This window comes from Anabrus simplex, chromosome 5 (assembly GCF_040414725.1).
Source record: "Anabrus simplex isolate iqAnaSimp1 chromosome 5, ASM4041472v1, whole genome shotgun sequence".
Classification (NCBI taxonomy): domain Eukaryota; kingdom Metazoa; phylum Arthropoda; class Insecta; order Orthoptera; family Tettigoniidae; genus Anabrus; species Anabrus simplex.
The window spans coordinates 246,925,928-246,939,418 of NC_090269.1; the positions used below are offsets into that span (position 1 = coordinate 246,925,928).

The 13,491-nt window shown below is 38.8% G+C and overlaps 1 protein-coding gene across 1 annotated transcript in view; it reads right to left on the reverse strand.

The window, feature by feature from the left end:
- klu (klumpfuss) overlaps positions 1-11,291 on the reverse strand; it is a 141,465-nt gene extending 130,174 nt beyond the window's left edge. Inside the window, exon 1 of the mRNA XM_067148482.2 lies at positions 10,937-11,291. The gene's annotated coding sequence lies outside the window, so the exon portion shown is untranslated. The remainder of the gene's footprint in view (positions 1-10,936) is intronic.
- Positions 11,292-13,491: the final 2,200 nt, after the last annotated feature.

The window sequence follows — 13,491 nt, forward strand, 5'->3', positions numbered from 1 at the left end:
GTGAAGGAAGGTACATCCCCAGCACTTGCCTGATGTGGATATGGGAAGCCACGGAATACCATCTTCAGGGCTGACGACAGTGGGGTTCGAACCCGCAATCTTCCGAATGCAAGCTCAGAGCTACGCCACCCAAACCACGCAACCAGCTAGCTCGGTATGGCGTATTGGAGTACCTTCAAATAACCGGACCGAGCTGGGATCGGAACAACCATTTTCTTTATTTGCTTCACGTCGCACTGACATGGCAACGATGGGCTAGGAAAGGGCTAGGAGTAGGGAAGGAAATGGTCGTGACCTTAATTAAGGTACATCCCCAGGATTTGCCTGGTGTGAAATGGGAAACAACGGAAAACAGTTTTCAGGGCTGCTGAGAGTGGGGTTTGAGCCCATTATCTCCCGAATGAAGGATCACAGCTGCGTGAACCTAACCGCACGGCCAACTCGCTAGGTCGAAACAACCAAATTTGGCTCAGAAGGTCAGTGCTTTTACCACCTGAGCCACTCAACCCAGCCAATTTGAATAAAGAGAGAGATGTGTGTTTCTCTTTTGGTATTGCTTTATAACGTTAAAGGCATATCGTTAGGGGCAGATTTAGAGAATTCCCATGCTCCTGTTGAGGTCTCAATATACCATTGCTTGTGTCTAGTTAGCATATGGAGTTTCTATTATGCTCGCTGTATCGAAGTTAACAATTTCGCCACCTTATCCAGTTCCAAGTGTCTGGTAGTAAAGATTGCAATGACAATAAACTACGTAATTTATTTTCAGTTAAAAGGCGTAGTAAAGTCAGCATAAATCTATTGGCTTCTTTAAGAGCATGAATGACTGACGCATTGTTAGCGTGACAAATTCCACTACCTTATAGTTAAATTTTACCCGACTACAATTACCTTTCTCAATCAGATAAATCCTCAATTATCCTCACGAGGTTAGCTGAACCCCATTCCAAATCCTGAACCAGAGCCATGGATAGGTCCTGATCATCTAAGGCCTCGTCCACAACGAAGACCGCACTTTGCAATGCCCTTAGCACTGAAATCGAAAGTAAGCCGTGTTATCAAATTATGTATTTATTATTTATGACTTTAATAGTAGCAAAATTAGGGCTCGTCGCCCTCTCTTACACTTAACCATATAAGTTATACGATAGTGCATACATGAGATAAATAGACTATTATAAAAACAAAGATTACTAAGTTAAATTGCTTCCTCCCAACTCTGCCAACGATTGTTCCTGAGCTCTGCGAGGGGCCTGCTTTTATAGCAAAGTGAGTCTCGCGTGTGGTAACACTCATAACAGAGCAACACACTTCACACTGATCTTGGTACCAAGCTACTCACCAACCCTAATACTGGACCTGCAAATTCAGCTTCCATCTGCTTGGACTAGCACCTAGCACTTCATTCTGTCAAGAGTTTAGCAACAGCCTTCTTCAAGTGTTGAATAACATTTAATAATTAATTAAATGTAATTAATTTTGACTATGATATGATTCTTCTTCTTGTTCTTCTTCGACCGCTTGTCCCACATCTCTGGGGTCGCGGGTGCGAACTGTGTAGCACATGTGGATTTGGCCCTGTTTTATGGCCGGATGTCCTTCCTGACGCCAACCCTATATGGAAGGACGTAATCACTGTTGCGTGTTTCTGTGATGGTTGATGGTGTGGTGTGGTGTGTGAGTATGAAGAGGAGAGTGTTGGACAGATACAGACACCCAAACCCCGAGCCGGAAGAATTAATCAGACGCGATTGAAATCCCCGACTCGGCCGGAAATCAAACCCGGGACGCTCTGAACAGAAGGCATCAACTCTGGCCATTCGGCCAGGGAGTAGGACTTTGTCTAGGATATGATTGAGTGTGATTATCATTCTCATGAAACCGAAAGAGTCTTGCTGAATCTTATCTTAAATCATGGTACGAATGGTAACATCTTCCGCACTTCGGTTTAATAAATAAACTCCAGATCTATTCTCTTTACAGGCAAAATACCATTCTCTTTAAATAAGTAGTATAAAATCTGATGACTTGCTCGTCTTGGTTGCCAAAGTTCACTTGCACTACGCATAAGGGCTTACGTCAATGTTTCACTGTGGCGCAAAGGATAGGGTGCTTGTATCGATAGTAAAGGCTGTGCTAAGTGCTTCGTTGTGAAAGAGGCCTTAAGACTTCGGTTAGACTGGTCATATTCCAAAACTGCCTGTCGTATTTCGCCACGTGCAACAGCCAGATTACACTATATGCTTTACAACTCATCACAGAAGGCTTGTTATTTGCAATGTGAATTAGTACAGTAATAGGCTCACTAAAGCGATCCTCCTTTCATAAATCAATCAAAGCTAGCCTGCCGACAGTTCAGTTCAGTTCACGAGAAGATTCAAGAACGTCTTATGGAGTTTTAATGAGTTGGTTGACCATCACAACCAGATCTGTTAACAGGTAAAGTAAATTCGTGTCCTCATCCCGAGGTGGTGCAACTCTTTTCAGGCACACCCCCATTGGAGGTGAGCTGCATGTACCATTCCAACCACATACCAGCCCTCCTGCCAGTATTAAATTTCTGGCAGTACCGGGAATCGAACCCGGGCCTCCGAGGACGGCAGCTAATAACACTAACCGTTACGCTACGGAGGCCATGAACGAAGTGAAGTGAAGTGGAATTACATTATACTTGTAGCCCTCCACTGAGAATAAATATTTTTCTAACTACAACGAATCATTTGAAGTTCTCCCAATGTGTATTTTCCCAGGGTGGTATTTTTATTTTTTATTTTTTTTGCTATGGGCTTTACGTCGCACCGACACAGATAGGTCTTATGGCGACGATGGGATAGGAAAGGCCTAGGAGTTGGAAGGAAGCGGCCGTGGCCTTAATTAAGGTACAGCCCAGCATTTGCCTGGTGTGAAAATGGGAAACCACGGAAAACCATTTTCAGGGCTGCCGATAGTGCCAGGGTGGTATACAGTAAGTAAAATCAAAGCGTAACAAAGCTAATGCAGTGAGCTCACAGTTGCGATTAAGGGTATTCTGTAAGAAAGTAGCGAGTTCTCGGACGAAACAATCTTTAAATTAGTCTGTACTCAGATCAACTTTGCTGTACGGGAGGAACGACTGGGTGTACTCAGCAGTTATTATTATTATTATTATTATTATTATTATTATTATTATTATCATTCATAAATTGGAAGTAAACATGAAGGTAGCGGGAATGGTTGCAGGTACAAAGTTTGAAACAATGGCAGAATGAGTAGATACAGGCTAAGTTACAAATTAACTCTTAACTTCTTTTTTTTTTTTTTTTGCTAGGGGCTTTACGTCGCACCTACATAGATAGGTCTTATGGCGACGATGGGATAGGAAAGGCCTAGGAGTTGGAAGGAAGCGTCCATGGCCTTAATTAAGGTACAGCCCCAGCATTTGCCATTTGCCAATTAACTCTTTAGATGAAGGTGTGCATATAAATCAGTTTCGGTAGGGTGCCGTGTGAGGCGAATAGAGGAAGAGAAGTCACCCAGGAGAATAAAGGGAAATAGGATATGAGAAGAAGAGAGAGACCAAGATGATGATTGTTAAGACTTTTTTTTAAGGTGAGGGGAGTAGAAATATTTTTAGAATTTGCTTTACGTCTCACCGACACAGATAGGTCTTATAGCCACGATGGGCGAAGGACAGCCTAGAAATGGGAAGGAAAAGGCCGTGGCCTTAATTAAGGTACAGCTCCAGCATTTGCCTGGTGTGAAAATGGGAAACCACGGAAAAACATCTTTAGGGCTACCGATAGTGGGGCTCTAATCCACTATCTCTCGGATGCAAGCTCACAGCTGCGCGCCCCTAACCAAAACAGCCAACTCGCCCGGTAAGAGGAGTAGAAATAAAAGAAGCCACAGTGCTACGAAAATGTGGGAATTGTGGAGGTGCCGAGTTTATTCGCAGACTCTTGTAGACTGAATGCTGAAATACAATAGTATACAGTGAAGATGGAGGCTATGTATATTACATGATAGAAAATTACAAGTGATGAATTTCATACTTGGTTCCGTACTAACTTCACTTTTTTTAAATAAATACTACTCTTTAAAATAATATATTTGTATCGGTCCAAATGATTAGTAGTTTACTAGTTTTTATGAGTGTACATTCCATTCAGTTTTAAGTGGTTTGTATCGACACTGTACTCAAACAGGTGTGCCATTACAAATATATTTATTTTAAAGTATTGTATTTGTTATAATGATAGGAAAAACAATATTTACACAATTGGTCTTGTGAAAGAAACTTTTCCTCCAAAACTCGATCAAAAAAACAATGAGTTACTAAGTGAATGTTTGATACCTGTCTTAATGGACATGCCACTAAGATTATTATTTTGCTGGAGATTCAACGTCGCATCAGCACTTACAGATTTTCGGCGATATGGGAATGAGAAATGGCTAGACTGGGAAGGGACACAGTCCTGACTTAATTCAATCGCCTCTGTTAAAATGATTCACTGTATTCACTCAAAAATCGGATTTTGTTTCCTGCTCAACAACTGAAAAATGTCACGTGTAGGCTAGAAATAAAAGTTTGGACGGAAGGTCGTCTCGAACCTTCCTTTCTGAAAACTGTTCTACCTACGTAGGTTTTTCCAACCCTTTTTTTTTTCCTTTCTTTGTTCCGGGGAACGCCAGAAATAGCCTATATAACTAAGCCTTGGGGAACACTGGCAAAATATAAAATAGTGTTGTACACCAGGCGAACCAAATTGCAAAATGCGTATATTTTCAAAGAAATTTTAGATTAGGTTATTTATTTAAAACTATCCACAGAAACTCATTCAATTTAATTTTACAACTTACAAAAACTGTTAGCAACAGAAGCATGTGAAATATAATAAATATTCGTTATCTTCTTATAAAAGAACTGTTTTTAAAATCCACTCTCAATTGACTAGTAGAGAGTCCTTTAAATGCATAATTCTGTTTACTGATTCAATGTGATCTTTGTACTTGTCTCGCAGAGAACTTTGATTTTATTCTTAGCCACAAGTTCGACAGGCAAACACATGTCGATCAACAGCCACGTTCGTGTGCAGCGTCCACTGCAGAAAGACGACGGCTGAGCCAAACCATTCGTAAAATATTTTATGCATTTTCACGGAACCCATGCGTTCCACGGAACCGTGGTTGGGAATCGTAGGATTAGATATTGATAAAAGATTAGCACGGTAGATTTAAAAAAATATATTTGATACGTTGTTAGCAAATATAAAATAAAATTTTAAAACATTTCCTTCTCATGCAAAGAAAGAGATCAAATTTGACATCATTATTGTATTTCTGTTACACTGAACAAAAACTGTTTCCCTTTCTTTTTTTTCTTTTTTTTTTTCGTGATTTCGAACATACGACAATGAACTTCATTTCTGTTTTCCTTGCTCCATGAAGCACACGAGTCGAGAATCGATCAATTGGCTGTTCCTGTGCTTGACATAAGGGATGCCTTCCTATAATTGACAAGACTCAGCATAACGGCTGAGCACAATAAATCACTCAATCTTGTCGCTACTTTATCAGTCGAGCGTGGAGCAGTTTCCCTGCAACCTGTAGAATGTGGCCTCCGCCCGCCCGCTCCGTGGTGGGGAGGGCTCCGGACGCAGCCAATCGCGGGAAGTAAAGGCCAGGGTGTTAGCGTGACGTCAATAAACAACCCCGGTGACGTCAAAGTAGCCCTTGCGAGGACCAGCTGACAGACGGTGGAATAATCATTAGCGATGAGGCTAAACGAAGCACTCGTTTAACAGGTGCACTGAGTGAAAACTGAGCAGTCATGGAGTAGAAATGCACGTTAAATCACAGATCACAGTTTTAGACCGCTGTACGTTAGTACGAAACATTTTAGTGTTCTGTATATTTCTAAATGCATCGTAAAATTATCACGGCGAGCTCGAATCTGCGTAGGAAATTAAACAATATTTACATAAGAGTAGTTATTTGCCTCCTCAATCCAAAAATTGGCGAAATGCATATACGTAATCAATGATAAAATGTCTATGGTCAGTTATTTAAAAATTTCACATGGTCTTTCTCTTTTGACATGAACCAGAATTGTTGTCCTGGTCTTTTAGATATATCACCATAACTACGTGGTTGTCTTATCAGATGGCCGATAAGTTGATTTCATCGCTCCTCAACAGAGAAACGCTTTCGGTATTTACTCAGTTTTTCTACAGGTTATTTGTCATCCGATAACTGCGCCATGTCTCAAATGTCCTTTTGAAGTACACAGTCTTTCGATTCATGTCAGAATACCTTGCATTCATTCCCACTCCTTTAAAAAACTATTTTTTTTCGTGGGTTAATGAAAAGGCGTCTTATTTGCGTTCTTGTTCCAAAAGTAACGAGCAGGGTTCACAAAATTCTGAAAATAGAAATATTTACCTCAGAGAATAAAGGTCAATCGTTTCTTAAAATGTCTTTTTTGATGCCAGTCTACGTCTGAAACATTTACAATTCTCCAAGCAGCTTGTGAATGAATCCAGCAAAGATCTGTTCACCAAGCTAAAAACTCCAGGTTTAACTCCTAGTAGGCTGATGGCCTAGATGTTAGGCCCCTTTAAACAATATCATTAACTCCTAGCCGGTAGCACACACAGAAATGGAAAGGGTAGCCTATTTCATCAAATTCAAATGATAGCGTTAAGTTCGTATTGTGTAGTGCAAGCTAATGACATTATTATTATTATTATTATTATTATATTATTATTATTATTATTATTATTATTATTATTATTAAGTTCGTACATCCCACTAACTACTTTTATGCTTTCCGGAGACGCCCAGAGTTCCTAAACTTGCCGGTAACTCTGCCGACACGAGGCCAACTGTATTTGAGCACCTTCAAATAAGTAGCCTACACCTGGACTGAGCCAAGATCAAGGCACGGAGATATATCAGAGGCTTATCCTGTACGCTATGTCAGAGGTAAACGGCGTATTCCGCTGTATGACACATGCCGTTTCCCTTTTCAGACTGGTAGGGATACAAATGCTCCACTGAACAAATGAAATTGGTCGATACAGAGCAGATGAGAAAATGATTATAGTGGAATGTCAGTACCTCAAGACCTTTAACAACGAGACGCTATGGTTTTAGACGTCTAGTTACCGTACAAACAATTGCGGCGCAGAACATTTAGTTACTATTTAAACGTAGACCTATTTAAAAGGAAGACTTCTCAAAATCATTAGTAGCTGAAGGGGAGTGAAACACCCATCATTATTCCTTTAGAGTATCCTGTAATTATTCAGGTCAGAAGTCAAAGGGCAGCAGTGGTCCTATCTGCTAAATTCATACACAGTTTCTTCATATTCCCTTCCTACACGACCTCTTCTCAGACAGCTTTTTCTGTACATCCTCTCCCGTGAAAAGATCGTACCGCGCAAATTCATTTAAATTCCACGGCATGTATCCCTTATTACAAATTAATGAGTCTTTATACAAGATATAGAAATGTTCCCAGTTGTACTTCCTCTAAAAACAATATAATCATCACCACCACTTTATAGAAGATATTCATTTGGCTTATTTCGATGTAGTAGCTCTATGAGGAGAACCTTTCTCATTTGGGGGTCGAGTGCTGAGGGCACATTCCGAGTCCACAGAACATTACTACCTCATATTTCCACTACCGTAATAACAGTGCTGAAGAACAGCACAAATTAACGCAACATTCAGTTCAGAAGGAATATCGGCAGATTTAGACAGTATGTTCAAAACGCGCTCTCTCTTATATCTTCCTATCCTGAAAACTTTATGAGAATTCTACACATTTCGACTTAAAGTAGCGAGACAGTCACTACGTAAATCATTCTTATAATCTATAGATTTAAAATGAATATAGTGATCGTTACTTATCTGCACCCTAAGCTTTACATACGAACAAGACGCATCGAGACTCAGTGTCATGTTATGTTAATGAAGTTATTAGTAATTTTATACACTTTAACTGTAATTGAAAATACAGTATGTCACTCTCCCAATTCAGCAAAACCTGTAACCCACTGGCAAAAATTTCGTTAAATAAAATGTACTGTAACGCCAGAATCAATGTGTTCTCTAGTTCTTCGTAACTTAGTCACAAATTGCAATGGTTATCGACAGCTGTAGACAATGTAACTAAATTTTCAGCAACAGATGAGTGTTGTATGATACACGTAAGAAGAGTTGTGTAAATTGCGATGAAAACGGAAAACCTGTGCCTCCTTTGCAAATGTAGAATGTGTGAGGGTCTGAAATATATGAACTTTAGGAGATGAAAAGGAAGGTCTCGGTACTATGTGACTGAACTAAAATCATACTGTGAAAATAATTTTCAATAACGCTCTGTGTTTTGAAGTTCTCAATAAACTTCTTTCACGGAAATGTTGAGCATGATTTGAACACTAGCAGCAAATCCGCCGCGGAGGAAACCTATCAATCACTACAAGAAAATAATGTAAAATTTCACCTCAGTGTCGTAGTACAGCACAAGAAGCGATGCACAACACAAACTGGGCCGAATGACACGATTTTCAGCGAAATATTCTTACCTTAAGTACTAAAAAGATATTTAAAATAACCCGAGCAGTATTCATACTGAAATAATGAACCATACTTCCCACTTATTTGTTAAGAGTGTCGTTCGAAGAATTAATAAATCTATAATTTCATTAAGAAAATAATATAGAAATGCTGTGTTCCTCTGCCAAACTGCTATTTTAAAATGATCTTCAACAAGCACGAACCACAAAATCATTCTCACATTCTATGATTGTGATGAAGCATGTCACCAACCACTATTACTTTATTTTACTGTAGATTTTACCTCTCTCGCCAGGCAGCACGTCATTTATCTCACCAGAACTACGCTGATATAAATGATAGCAGTTGGCATGTGTTGAAGGATTACTTCTAAACTTTTAACAGTCGTCCAGGACCATGTGACACTGATTTTAGAATTGTGTGTACTGATTACTAAAATACCACAAATGTATGGCATGCCACGTTTCCGAAAATTTGAAAAACACGCCAGAAATAGATTGGTTTTGTCGTTTTGTCCAAAATTGTCTATTATTAGTATTTCATTTGCATATGATCTTGCGTGCCTTCATATGAACATCCGTCTTTCCTTTACGTTTGTAGCGAAACTATCCGCTTGGGAAGGAGTATAACTTCAAAAGTTTAAGTAATTCTTTCTACTCAGTGATGTGAAAGCATGACTCGCCCTTTACATTCTTAAATAAACCCTGACGCGACGATCTCAAGTCAATAAAGATCTGATCTAATGATATTCATTGTGTATAAATGAAATGTCTATTCGATTAGTTAGAAAAAAATCTTGCCGCGAAGGCTACATCCATTAGCTCGTTCCGACGAAACTGGCTGGCTTTAAATGATGGAAGTTAACAACAGTTGTGACCCCGTGGTGTACCCAGCAGTCGGCTGGCGGCTTTCAGCGTGTGAGCACTGAGCTCTCCGCAGCCGGCACTGCAAAAAGCTTGAGATGACACCATTACTTTAAAGAAAACCGTACCCTTCAGGTTAATCTGCGATTATTTCAGGTTCATCTAAAATTTATACAGATATTATGTTAGTTACGTTGTGAAAGATTAGAGAAAAGAAAAAAGTACGTGAATACAGTTTTATTATGTAACTAAGCATGTGGTTACTAAACAGATCGGGGAAATAATTGTGCATGAACTAATTAGAGTAACATGTTTACAGGCGGAAAAATTCAAAATATAGATTTACAATTACATTATTTGCCTTAAAAGACCAATAATTAACCTTTTCGAGATGTTCAACCTTCATCCCTGGTCTGAAGTGTGATAAATTAGACAGCACCGAAAATTCTTCACAAGAATATGTCCTCCACGAGTACTTTGCTAGAGGAACTATTTCGACTTTCTACAAATAGTTTAAAGATTCATATTATCAGTATTTCATTTGCATATCATCTTTATATGATCTTACCAAAGTGGTAGGAAAATTTATTTAATTAAATCCGGACAAGGCTGGACATCAATGATAACTATACATTACAACATCACATCTGCTGCAGGCGAACGACAAGTGAAGTTGTTCTGTAAGAGCACGTGCGGCGATACTGAAGTTGCGCCGTCGCTCTTAATGTGAAGAACAGATTTTATTTCATTACCGTGATTTAACTGATAATGTGTGCAATCCGATATAAAAGTGGTTCTTAACTACTATACTTACGGATCACTTCAACGAAATTTTGTTGGTCGACTTAGAATATTTCTCAACAGCTTTGATTCAGTGCCTACACTGAAGAAAATTTGCGGTTTAAATATCAAACAATATTACACCGACTGAAAGCATGACTATTTATTTTAAAAGAACTGTAATGATCAATGTTCAGTTCAGTGATATTTAAAAACTATCTGAATTGTTCCTTTACTTTTCTGCACTAGTAACCAATCGAGTAGCTGAAAGAAAGTTAACCCCCTTTAAATCAAGAGATATCTTGCGAAAATGTTAACTGAAAAAATTATAGAACATTACATGACCCATTCGAGATATTCTTTCGTCAATAATATAGAGACTGATAAAATTAGCACTGCACTGAAAACTTTTTCACGACAAACCAAGCACCATTATGTGCCTGTATGTATACAATGTACAACCTCACCTATCGAGAAGAAAGATACGAATACTCTCCCAAATTTTGAAACACGATTCATTAAGAACTGCGATAAAACACCAATAAAGATTACCTAATTAAAACACAGCAATAATTAATTTATCAAAGCACATTTCACGACTATTTCAACTTAAAGAACTGGACTCAAAGAAAGGAGCAAATAGGCCTACACCATTTTTTTTGTTTTTTATTTGTTTTTGGATCACATGTATCCTTGAACATACGGAGGTTACGAAAATGTAAAATACTCACCTGTAAGTCTGTCACATGCTGAACATTTGGAACAACGGCCACTGTAAGAGATTTTTAAGTATGTCCTGAGTAATTTACAACAAAAAGTTACACGTTAAATTTCCTAAAAATCTTCGCTCTAAACCAGTGTATCTAAATGTTTTATTCACTGTCACAACACATTATCCACTTGAACGATCATGTCTATACTCTCCACACACACACACTTTCGTCACATTCTTGCACCACGAGAGGCAGCCGCACTGACTATCACAACTAGTGGGGCCATGCTCAGAAAACGCCCCTCTCTCTTTCTCGCGACTAAAGCCTCTAGTGTTGTTGATAGTGCCGGTGCACGTATCGCCCGCCCAACGTGCTTTCCCGACAGCGACTGACTGTTGATTCGGCTGGCTGCCGCCGATAGCTCTCTCACTCGCTCCTTCGCCCGATCATACGGAGACACACGAACATACACGACCGCCGGTAATACAAGACACCTTGGGGGCAAGCTCAAGCAGTTGCAAAAGTAATCTACAGGTCGCTGGACCACGGGGTACTCGCCCGCAATAAGAAATATACGACTCGAGCACCTCTCACCATAGTAGTCGACTATTAAGATGCCTCTGTCTGCTCATTCTTTCGCAGTACTAACACGAGGAAAGTAGCTCTACACACCAACATCGGCGGGAACTATATCAGAAAGTGTGATACTTAAGTTCGTCGTCATTAAAAGTTTCGAGTAGATATTCAGACAACAGCTCCACGCTTGGGCAGTAAGTGATTTTGGTTTACAGTAAATGCCACGATGTCACCGTCATATTTCGGGTATGGCTTTCACACAAATCCAAGCAGATGTGCGAAATAATTCTTTAAGCTATCATACAGAGCAATAATATTCAAACTAAGAAAATCAGCACCAATGTACAATCTCAATTGCTGTAAACATCCTAAACAGGTCATTTCTACGTTTCTCGAGTTCTTTTGTATCTTATTTGTTTTAGGGGACATACCCAGAATCAATTTGCATCAGCTTTTGTTGGAATCCTAGTTGGTGCGAAGTTGTCATTTTATTTCATTACTCTGATGTATTCCCTCTGCTCAAACAAGCTCTCTTTCGCCCTTTCCGAACCTAGATCTCACCCTCTGCAGCCAAACTACTGGTTGCATGACAAGTTAGGAAAATGTTGCTTCTGAAAATCCTCGAATAAAATTCCTTGATTGACAGAGACAATATAAGTGTAATTTTTCCTTTGGGCTTTAATACACTGTTAAGGTAGTAATTTCTTTCCAATCCCTAGAATATGTTTTCAGACGTAAGCATTTACGCTTACAAACCTACCAATAACCTCACATTAAAACAGCAATAGATCACATTTTTCTCCTTACATACGTAAATAGAGGTGATAGTCAAATATTTTCCAAGTCTGCTATACGAATCAACAATATATTAGTCTAAATCACATCAACCCTAAAATGATTTATTTACGACCATCACTACATTATTATTATTATTATTATTATTATTATTATTATTATTATTATTATTATTATTATTATTATTAGTTTTACCAGTTTTACAACAACACTTCGCAAGTTCCTGGATCTGAAGATTCCCCGTTTTCAAGGATCTCTTCAAGCAAAAATCTACAAAAGCGTTTCGCAGTCCTCAGTTCGATGATCCTTCCTAAGAGTCCATTATCTAACCTTTCCTTCATCTGCATGAATAGCTCCGCCCAGAGGCGTAAGACAGCGAGTCTTGCATCTTATTGGTTGCTCACAGAACACTCTCAGACGTTACAAAACTAGCACGCTTTTTGGGCTCCATACCGATACGAGGAATTGACTTTTAGCACTGCTTTGTGCTCAACGTCACGCTTACTACTGGCTCTGCATCACATCAACATACGTAATAAGAAGACCTGCGTCCGATTAGTAAGGAGAACGATCTATGGAGACCTTAATCACGAAGGTATAATAATAATAATAATAATAATAATAATAATAATAATAATAATAATAATAATAATAATACCTTGGACTACCCCTACTCCCCTGTATCTCCTCAAAAACTAACAGAACAAGACATGTGTGTCGATCTATATCTTCTGGTCAAATTGTTCTCTCTTCAAGTATATTCAGTATAACTTCACTTGTGATACGATTTACCCCTCTCACCTTCTGTACTTATCTGTAACAGTATCTTTGAAAAACACATTCTCTTTCTTTCTTTCTTTCTTGCTGTGTTAGTTATTGTCTATGTTTCCCTTGCATAGGCCTCCCGCCTTACACAAAAATCGTCAAAAATATCCTTCTTATACGTATATATAGGCTATATATTACGAATGGTTTCCTTTGCTTGTGCCTGTCTACATTTTATATCTTCCTTACTTCTACCACTGTTAGTTAATCTACTACACAAGTAACAATATACATCTACTTCAAGACTTCATTTGCTACTCGTAATTAATATTTCCTGCATCGCCTGGAACAGTTAGTCTACTTTAAAAGAGAAATTCATTACATTTCTTCAGTCATATTTCTTGATAGCAGCATGTGATGTTTAAATGTAAAAAGCA